Genomic DNA, 11,230 nt, shown 5'->3' on the forward strand with positions numbered 1-11,230 from the left:
GTAAGTGTTTGCACACTTACTGCTAATATTACCTTTTAAAGGATTTCATGGAACCCCAGGGTGCCACAGCTCCCTGGCTGAGAATCACTGATGTACATGGAATGAAGTATGAGGCTGGGATACCTGAAATAGCTCTAACCAAGCTGGCTGGAATAGCACAGTTGCATTAACTGGGTAAGAAGCCCATCAAGAGGCAAGATATAGTAGTCTGGGTGGAGCCTAAACTCAGAGGTGTGACAGCGCAGCTCTGTACCCAGGGTAGCCACAGGTGCACAGGTCAGTGTGAGCTGCTGCCATGCCAATTGTGATGGTGGCTATTTTTGCGCTCCACACAAAGACAGCACTCAAGGCTGCTGCCCCAGTAACCCCCTCCCCCCAGTTATGTTACTGTCTGACCTAATATGTCTACGCTACCTAAGTTAGCTCTTTCAGAGGTCTGCCTTTGGAATCTATCACAGAGGTCAGGACATCTGCACAGATTTTTACCACCTCTTGTCATGGAAACAATTTTGGGCATTTGTGGTGGAACAAGGGGAGTGGACGTCTATTTGCTTGGGCTCTGTGTCACATAGACATTGTTATGGTGGCACAAAGGTGACGTCTTTTTGCAGCCATACTCTGCATGTGCATCTCTGTCTCATAGTTTCATAGTGGTTTGGGGGCTGGAAGGGACCTTACAGATCATTGGGTCTAGCCCCCTGCACTTGAGCAGGAAAGACTGCTGTGATCAGATGACCCCAGCAAGATGGGCATCAAGATGCTTTTTGAAGATTGCCACAGGGTAGATCAGTGGCAACGCATAGTGCACCCCCTGAGAGCAGTGGTGAACACCCTGACAGCCAGTGTTCCCCGCTTGCAATGGGCAGGGGGGCAGGTGGGAGCACTGGTGCCCCCCCTGAGAGCACTGGCCGGAGAGTGGGGGCACCAGCAGAAGTAACCCTGGCACTTCCAGGCATGCTGCTGGCACTTCTGGGTTGGTGTGATTGGCCATGGGCCCCACCCCGGTCTCTGACTGGTCACTGGTGGGGCAAGTGCCCCCCCCCCCCCCCGACTTAGGAGGCACCAGTCACCCATGGGGTGGATGACTGTACCACCTCTGGGGGGAGCCTGTTCCAAACCCTCAGCACTCGACTTGTAAAGAAGTTTTTCCTTATGTCTAGCCTGAAGTGATCCTTAATTGGCTTGTGCCCATTATTTCTTGTCCTTCCCTGGGGGGCTTTGGTGAACAGATGCTCCCCCAGGCCCTGATGTATGCCCTTGATATACTTATAGGCTGCCACCAAGTCCACTCTGAGTCTTCTCTTCTCCAGGCTGAACAGTCCCAAGTCTTTCAGCTTCTTCTCGTATGACCTTGTCTCTAGGTCTCTAATTATGCACCTGGCTTTACTTTGGACTCTCTCGAACTTCTCCACCTGAAGTGCAGCACCCAGAACTGAATGCATTACTTCAGCTGCGGTCTCACCAAGGCTGAGTAGAGCAGGACATGAACAACGCATGCCCCCGGTGGCTGGGGGGGCACAGTGGCGCTGGCGGCAGCAGGAGCACGGCGGCGGTAAGCGGGGAGCTCCTGCAGATGCTGCCAGTGCTGTTGGCACCCCAGTGTTTCAAAAGGGGTGCAGAGGCCTTTTCATAGGGGGTGCACTGCTGTGTTCAGGGGGTGCATGTGCACCCACGTGCACCCCCTATGCATCACCAATGGAGGATGACATCCTTAGTTTTGCTTGAAATGCCTTGGTAGATACATGCCAGTGTTTGATTAGCTCTGCCAGCTATGGCATCACATTGGTGGCTTATGTTCTTTTTGTTGTCTATCATGACACCCAGGTCTCATTCAGATGTGGTGCTAGCAAGTGTAGCACTGCTGAGCCTGTAAGTGTGTTGTGGATCATTTCTCCCCAAATGGAGCACTTTACATTTCTCTGTATTAAACGATATCTGGTTGAGGTCTGTCCACCTCGCAAGCCTGTTCAGGTCGGCTTGTATTGCTTGCCTGTCTTCAAGCATGTCCCCTGAGGCCTTTTATTATTTTTATACAAATTCCAAGCATTAGTTTATGTTCAGCCACATCAGAACAAAGAAAGGCAAATAGCACTTCCCAAAACTGACTCATTCCAGTGGCAGCCCAAACTATCTTGGTATTAGTGGCTCTGAGAAACCACAGTAAGATACTTCAGAAAACATCACTGGCAAGTAAAGAGCAGAATACTGATTAGATGCTTTGATGTGATTAAATATCATTATAACATGTATTCTAATGTATGGCATGGAGGTATCCTGTTCCCCTTGTCTCCTTGGCAGTTCCAGGAATTCAGGGATTTCTGGAGCCACAGGAGAAAATGTCTCCAAGGGCTACTCCACCCATCCTTGTTTCTGATTTACTTTCAGGGGGCCACAGAGATATGAACAGTAGCAGGGGTTCAACTCCAATATTGATGCAAATATTGTTTATTCATAATATTATATTTATTTATTATTGTAATGTTTTGTTATGATGGGCTTGCTGTGTCTTTTTATTGAATTTTTACTCATGATGTCAAAGGAAAATGATTGCTTAAATATTTATACTTTAGTTAGTTATCGGATTATATGGAATATTGAAGGCAATTAAAAAAATCCTAAGAGATCCTTGCTTTCTGTCAACTTGTCAGGCCTCCTAGTGTCAAGGAAAATAATACCTCTTTAACTATATATGCTATTCCCAGGTGTGTTTATATCACTGGCATACAATCATACATTACATCATACCATCTAAGCAGTATTCTGCTGTCTGCTTGCCAGAATGCAGCTCTGCAATTTCAAATTTGCCTTAACATTCTATATTAGTTTCTTTTATACTACATTTTGAAAGACATCCACAAGCACTTGTTGTGATTCATGCTTTGGAAGGAACATTTGAAAAGAGTCTTTAACTGCAAACTATATGTACTAAAATTGAAGGCTGGCAATCTAGAAACCATTTGATCAAAACTGAAAACACCCAGCAAGATTGTCCTTAGCCCATTGACAGTGGTCAGCAACATTTTCTGATGCAGGGCTAGAATGACACAGCTCAGGTTTGATGAGGGTCAATGCTAGTTCCTGTCCACTGCTGCTACTGCTTCTCTCACCACTGGGCTATGGTAAAGCCCCCCACTTCCCAGCTGCAGTGTGGGTGGAGGCTCCCACTGTCAAATACTACTGAAACACCTGGCTCCATGATCAAGTCTGGTCTGTGGACTACAGGTTGCAGATCCCCGCCCAAGATGCCAGTCTGGCTCAAGGAAACAAAGTGCATAATTATTTATATTTTTGGAAAAGTGCTTGTTGTGTGAAAAAGCGGGAGCTTCTTCTCTAGTCAGGAACACAGAGAAGCCATGCTTAAAGAGTCTTTTATTTAAGATAGAAACTATGTCACAGAAACCTGCCTTGACTCAAGCATGATGCCACTGTTATATGACTAGAAAGAGGTTTTATGTACAAAAATTACAAGAGCCTATGGTATTACAACTCATACTAGCATAAGAAGTCATTTGAATATAAAAATATAGGACTAAAAAGGGATTAATTAGTTACTTGGTAGTATTTAAGCAACCTCTTACCAAATGCAGAATGACAAGGGACACCTGAACAAGTAAGAAGAAGGCACAATGACTTATCTTATGCCTAAATTTAAAGACTCTTTAAGAATTATTTAAATTTAAAAGCTTATTTTGGGAACTGAAAGATCTCTGCATAGGAAATAAGAAGGTTTGGACTAATTTAAACTCCAGTTAAACCCAGATGAACCTTAAGGGATGTCTCAGAAAATGGGCTGATTAAAGAAAGAGTTAAAATTCTACTGTATAAAAGTTACATACTATATTGACTAGAATCCAAGACAAGGTTTTATTTCCCCATTTAACATGGAGGGAAAAAAGTCCCTTCCTTTGGATTTGAATACAAGGTGGTGAGGGGGCAGGTGGCAGCCATGACTGACTGGCCCTGACCTGGGGTTGGGGTCAGAGCTGCAGCTGCTGCCCATGCCCCTCAGTCTGCCTGCCCCACCATAGCTTCTGTCCCCCCTCCTCTCTCCCCTCCCTGAAGCTTGCCCTCTGGCTAAAGCCCTGTTCCAGCTTGGGGCATGGAGATAGTAGTTGCTCTAGTCCCAAACTAACCTGGTGTTGGTGGCTGCAATGGTAGCAGTTCTGGCCCAGGCTCTGTCTCCAGAACCCAGTGGAAGCTGCCACCACTACAACAGCTGCTGCTTGGCCAGACTAGGGCTGGCACAACCATGTGCTCTGTGCCCCACATTGGAGCAGGGCTGGAGTCACAAGGTAAGTAGCAGCTAGGGGGACAAAAGCAGTGGAGGGTGGCAGGCATCGGTGGAAAGGTGCCAGGGAGCGTAGGCATGGTGGGGCACATAGCAAGTGGGGGGGCAAGTAGTAAGGGGTGGAGGTGGGGGAGGCAAGTAATGGGGTGGGCAGCAGTTATTGGAGTGCCCAGCAGGCACAGGGGAGGCATGTGTCACTGTTGCAGGCATTGGGGGGTGCAAGTAGCAGGTGGGGCAGATGCTGGTGTAGCAGGCAACACAGAGAGAGGTAAATTTGGGGCACACCAAGGGCAAGCAGGCAGAAGTGGGGGCAAGGGACAGGTGTTAGATTGCTTGACTCCCCCACTACCTGCTCCCTCTACCTACCCCTGCCCCTATCACTGCTTTCTCTCCTACAGTGGTGGGGGGGAAGATATTAAGACACCTTCCAATAGATAGATTCTATATCTGGTAAATTATAACAAATTTATAAATTTTCCATGTATATAATCTAATTAATAGGGGGGTCATCTTAAATGCAGAGTTGTCTTAGAGTCAGGTAAACATCGTACATGAACAAGGGTAGCAGGATCAGGCCCAGCTCTAGTAAGAGGTACGTTCCACGTAGAATGCAAGTAACAGTTAATAGCTGGCTAGTGTCTTTAAGACAGTGATAATCAAATTTAAATAAGGATAATCAAATGTCATGACTCAGGCATTAAGGTAGCTGCTTCTGGCATCAGAACAAAACATGGCTATGTGCTGCATTGTACAACTGTGTAGCTATATTATTAAAACTTTGAGGGACCAAAAATCTATTTCAAGTACAGTAAAACCTTTAAGATTGTCTGTCTATGGTATGTTACTACTGCTATGATACCCCACTGGAAAAAATACTGCTGTATGTGGGAGTTAGTGAGCTTTTTTACTGCAGGCGTAAATTTTATAATGTATGTTTTCCTTATTTTATGTCCCAAATGCTATACAGTGACAATGAAGGGAGGGAATGAACATTGTCTCTTTCTATTCTCTATGCATATTCTCTTTGGTAAGCCCCATAAATTGCCCTCTCTGTTAAGTGCTGTCTGATAGATAGAGGGATTCTTTCCCTTCTTTCATTGAATGAATTCCTTCATCTGTCAAACAGATAATAAGGGTGATAATAAGCTTTATTCTTCATATATGTCCCACATATTTCCATGTACTTTTTTGGATAACTATGGAGATAAAGGATTATTGAACTGATTGATATATCATAGCTTTTGTTATAAATCAATGTAATTTAATATTCAGTATTTTTGTAAGGCATTCACTTCTGAGGTATTAAACATCTTTCAGTACCTTTGATGGAATTCCAGCTTTCATATCCATTTGTTAAATAACACTTGAACATTTAGAGTTTGGTCTTTAAGCTGCAGATGTCTCAATGACCAAATTTTATTTAAACTGGTGAAAATAACTGCTGTCTTCCCATTTCAAAAGATTATTTTCTTTTGGATTTTCCAAAGGACTTGCATGCTACTGACAAAATAGGTACACTGGCTCCTCTTATTATTCTTCTGCCTATTACAGTAGTGCTTGAGTTGGGAGTTGCTAGGGTTCTCCTAATTGTTTGTTTTTCATATATGATTAACTCTGTCTTGTGATAGTAGACAGTTCTTTGGTCTCTGTTTTAATGTTGGCTCAGCTGTTTCTTGAAATGTTCTCTATTGTTTTATACTGTATACTTTTATTCACAAACCTTCCCTCTTCCATTTTATGAATTCTGGGTCCTGAGTTTTCCTTTATAACTTCACAAACACTGAACACAAAGGACACAAGAAAAACAGACAGACAAAATAATTACATCAATCGCATCCCATTACAATCTGATTGAAAGAGTTCAAAAACACTTAATTGCAATGTACCTCCAAATAAACAGTAATTTCCTGTAAACATATGTCCATGCACAAATGTTTAAAGAGACATCAGTCATTTAAACATTGCATTTCTGCTGGAGTATGCTTTTCCTATTCTTGCTGTAAGTAATATCTAAAATTACTATAAATAAGAGATTAGAGGAGGGAAAATACATTTCAGTGTATTTTACTTCACATTCAACAACACTTTCTGTATACACTTATCTCCACTGTTGCCCTTCTAGTTTCAACACTGGTTATGAACCATTGATGGCTGTCATTAGGGCTAACCCCCAGTATGGACAAGCCCTTAAGAAATTCAGCAAGTGTTATGCCCTTCAGCATCACTTGGTGAAAATATCAATGTGCATTCTAGCACAAATGTATGTATAAATACCCATCTTCATCACAAAGATCAGGGCTATCTCTGAAAATATAACCTTTACTAGAGTAGCATATAATGTTTTTCATCGCTAATATGATACCAAATAAAACCTGATGGCTGACTTGAATATTTCAGTTTCTCCACTGATGCATTTCCCTTTATTTGTCTTGAAATATTTCTTTTAATTTATCTGTTTGCTAGAACATTCACTTGCCAAAATAACTTGCATAAAGTTATTCTCTCAGAATATAAACTGTCTGTCTTGCAGCAAATCAACTATTCCATGTCACTGCTGGCCTTGTCTCTACTGGCAAAATGGATTTGGTTAATAGAATAGTGTTTGCACCTAAGCATCCATATTGCCAAATATACCTATGTTCCAGCCAGATTGTTCCATGGAAAACTGGAGCAGAGGTGGGAGTGTCACAGAGATTCCTAGACTTATACAGAAATCTCCATCTGTATTCTGTCACCTCTGGCTCAGAACCAGGTATCATATTTTCTCACATATAACCCATACTTTTCCCACAAAACCAGCTAGGGAAAATTGGGTGCACATTATATGCAAGGAAAAGGGATCACCATGGGGCCAGAAATTTGGTGGGCATGGGGCAGCATTAATTACTGTGGCTCTGGGAGTCCAGCAATTAATTCTGCTACTGTTCCTGCCCTCTGCCACCAAATTTCTGGACCTGTGAGGAGCTCCTCTCCCTAACTATGTGATTAGGTAAGCATGCAGGGTTGATATGTGGCCCTATTTGGCATGCCAGGTCCAACCCAACACACAACCTTGAATCTGGCATACCAGGTGTGACCTCACAGGAAGGCTCTGGAGCCATGTGCTGGGTTGGACCCAGTGCACTGAGTACAGGACCACATGCTGGATCTTAAGCCACACGCTGGCTCCAGAGTCATGTTCTGGGTCTGATCCTGTGTACTGGCTTTGGAGTTGCACACTAAGCCTGGGTCTAGAGCAGGGGTGGGCAAAATGCAGCCTGTGGGCCAGATGCAGCTCGCCAAGCCATTCTGTCCGGTCCATGGGGCCTCTAAAAATTTTAGAAAATTAATATTAATGTGCTCTGGGCTGCCTATCATGCAACTCTCGATGGCTTGCCAAAACTCAGTAAGCGGCCCTCCACCCAAAATAATTGCTCGCCCCTGCTCAAGAGCCACATGCTGGGATTGATCCAGACTCAGTGCATGGTCCCAGGCTTGGTGCATGGCCTTGGAGTCAGCACAAGGGGTCAGACTTGATGTGGCTCCAGAGCCACTGCACAGTCCCAGGCTCAGCACACATCCCTGGAGGCAGCACACAGGGTCCGACCTGGAACATGGCTTTGGAGTCAGTGTATGGCTACAGATCCAGCATGAGATCCTGGACTCAGTGCACTGGGTCCAACCTGGGATGCAGGTCCAGAACCAGCTTGCTGGGTTGGACTTGGTGCATAGGTGTGAACCTAGTGTGCTGGGTTGGTTTGTGGGCCCTACTGGTATGCAGGGCTTACAGCAGCCTTGGGAGCAAGCTTTGCTCCCTAGTTGCTGCCATTCATTCACCTCAATTTTTTTAGGCTTCCTTTCAAAATCATGGTGTGTCCTATATATAGGGGTGTGTTATATGCAAAAAGCATGGGCAAGTGTCCTGATGAGTGGAGAAAAACCTTCTGAACCAAGCCATTGATTTCTGATTGTGGGAAGACATTTCTGCAGCCCTCCCTGGTCTTATACTGCCAGACTCTTGCTTTCCTTCTCTGCCTCCCTCCTTCCTGTCTGACTCCTTTCCCTTCTCTTTATTACTTGCCCACCCATCACTCTAGGTAGGATAGAAAAGCATCACAGGGAAGACCTAAAGGGCCCAGCCTGTTAAAAGGGACTGTTCCGCTTTGATGTGATGGGTGCACATAGATGAACTAGGCAGAGCATCTCAGAAGCAGTACTATTTGCTCCAGCCTTTCCTCCTCCTCTTTCCACTTGACCCCTTTTGGTCCCAGGGTCATCCCAGGGGATGGGGCAGCACTTAGTGGGGAGGGAGGGCCCGTACCAAGGCCTCTGGGGCACATCTTGCCAGGCTAAAAACAGTTTAATGTAGTCCTGATTAAAGGGATATGACTTGCACCAAAATAGGTGCAGACCAGCACTTTACACTGCCCTTTAAATAGCAAGTAAGTTGCATTAGGAGGCAAAGTGTTAATTTGGATAATTCACAGGAACTTGATATGGGGAATCAAGCTTAGTTGTCTGTAAGGTTTGGATCTGATAAGGCCCAGAGTGCTCTGATGCCAATTAAACCTGTTGCCTATGGAAACAGACATTCCCCCATGTCTCATATGTGCCGCCATAATTTTTTTTATGAGGACGCAAATGCTGAGCAAATAGACAATGATGCATATCAAAGGAAAATCAGTGACACAACAAATGGTCATAGACTTTGCCACTCCATTGTGGGAGACTTCTTTACCTCTGTGGCACTTTCCCTGCTCAATCAGACCCCTGTCTCCTGCCAGGCTGAGGTCCTGGGACCTCCTGACCAACCTCCTCCTTGCCCTAGCCAGACTCGGGATATACCTGACCGGGAAGGAGGACTGCAGGGCCATTTTCCTGTCCCTGATCTGTTCACATCTCCAGACAGAGTTTCACTGTGCAGTGACCACTGGCTCCTTGGACACATTTGAGGACCAGCACACACTGTTGGATGTACTCTGCTCCATATCTCCCCTTGCTGCACTGGTTTTAAACCTGTGACCTCACTCATGTCCCTCTTTTCTCTTTAGTTGCCCCCCGAAAGCAGCCAATGTGTTCCCAGGGACCAGAGCTGACCCTAGGGGGATGCAGGGCCTGGGGCAAATCAGCCTGTGCGGGGCCCCCTTAACACTGCATGGGACTGTGGTACCCCCACAAAGGCGGGGTCTTCTTCTGCAGTGCAGGCTGAGCCACCAGCTCCAGGCGGGCCCTGCAGGAGAGGCAGAGGCAGTGGCTCCGAGGGGGCCCCCCGAAGTGTGGGGACCAGGCCGGTCACCCCTATTTGCCATACCCTGGAGACAGCTCTGCTAGTGGCCTCCCTACTAAAGGAGGCAGCGTTTTATCTTGATGGGCCCAAGCCCACAATCCATGGGGCACATGAAAAGGCTGAAGGGAAAAATGCTTCCCTGCAGGTCTGGCTGGGTGGGGAAAGCCCTGCTCTCCTTCTCCAGCCAGACTGTGCAGAGGTCTTTGCAGGCTGCCCAGGGGGGTCCCCTGCAGAGGCTGGCTACAGGGGATTGTCCCGCTTGCCCGGCAACCAGATTTCATAGATTTCATAGACATTAGGGCCGGAAGGGACCTCGGAAGATCATTGAGTCCAGCCCCCCGCCCAAAGGGCAGGACGTCAGCTGGGGTCATAGGATCCCAGTAGATAAGCATCCAGTTTCATCTTGAAGGTGTTCAATGAAGGTGCTTGAACAACCTCCGGTGGCAGGCTGTTCCAGACCTTGGGGGCTCGGACAGTAAAGAAATTCTTCCTTATGTCCAGCCTGAAACGATCTTGTAGTGGTTTATGACCATTCGTCCTCGTCATCCCTTGGGGCGCTCTGGTGAACAAACGTTCCCCCAGATACTGGTGGTCACCCCTGATAAACTTGTAGGTGGCCATCAGATCACCCCTGAGCCTGCGCTTTTCCAGGCTAAAGAGCCCCAGGGCTCTCAGCCTGTCATCGTAGGGTCTGCTTCCCTGACCTCTGATCATGCGCGTGGCTCTTCTCTGGACTCTCTCAAGCTTCTCCACATCCTTTTTGAATTGTGGAGCCCAAAACTGGACGCAGTACTCCAGCTGCGGCCTCACTAAGGCCGAGTACAGGGGGAGAATGACGTCCCGGGATTTGCTTGAGAAGCATCTATGGATGCAAGCCAGCGTTTTGGTCGCTTTACTAGCCACAGCATCGCATTGCAGGCTCATGTTCATCTTGTGGTCAATGATGACCCCCAAGTCTCTTTCTTGCATAGTGCTAACCAACATAGCACTGCCGAGCCTATAAGGATGCTGCGGGTTTTTTTTCCCAAGGTGGAGAACCTTGCATTTATCGGCGTTGAACACCATCAGATTCTCATCCGCCCACTTGCTGAGCCTGTCCAGGTCAGCCTGGATCATCCGCCTGTCTTCTGGTGCGGATGCTTTGCCCCAAAGTTTGGTGTCATCAGCAAACTTGGCCAGTCCGCTTCTGACTCCAGTGTCCACATCATTAATGAAGATGTTGAACAGTATGGGTCCAAGGACAGAGCCTTGGGGGACCCCACTGGTCACAGGACACCACGATGACTGACTTCCATCAATTACTACCCTCTGGGTCCGACCCCGGAGCCAATTTTCCAGCCAGTGGATCATGGGGGACCCAAGGCGACAATTGGCCAGTTTCTCCAAGAGACGATCGTGGGACACCAGATCGAAGGCTTTTTTGAAGTCAGGATATATGACATCAATCTCTTCTCCCTTGTCCAGGTGATAGGTCACCTGGTCGTAGAAGGAAATGAGATTGGTCAAGCAAGACCTACCCGCAACAAACCCGTGCTGGCTATCCTTTAAGATGTTGGCGTCGGCCAGTCCATTAAGGATGGCCTCCTTAATAAACTTTTCTAAGATCTTCCCCGGGATAGAAGTCAGGCTGATGGGTCTATAGTTAGCCGGATCCACTTTCCTCCCTTTCTTGAAGA

Source organism: Alligator mississippiensis, chromosome 3, assembly GCF_030867095.1.
Source record: "Alligator mississippiensis isolate rAllMis1 chromosome 3, rAllMis1, whole genome shotgun sequence".
In the NCBI taxonomy this organism is placed as follows: Eukaryota; Metazoa; Chordata; order Crocodylia; family Alligatoridae; genus Alligator; species Alligator mississippiensis.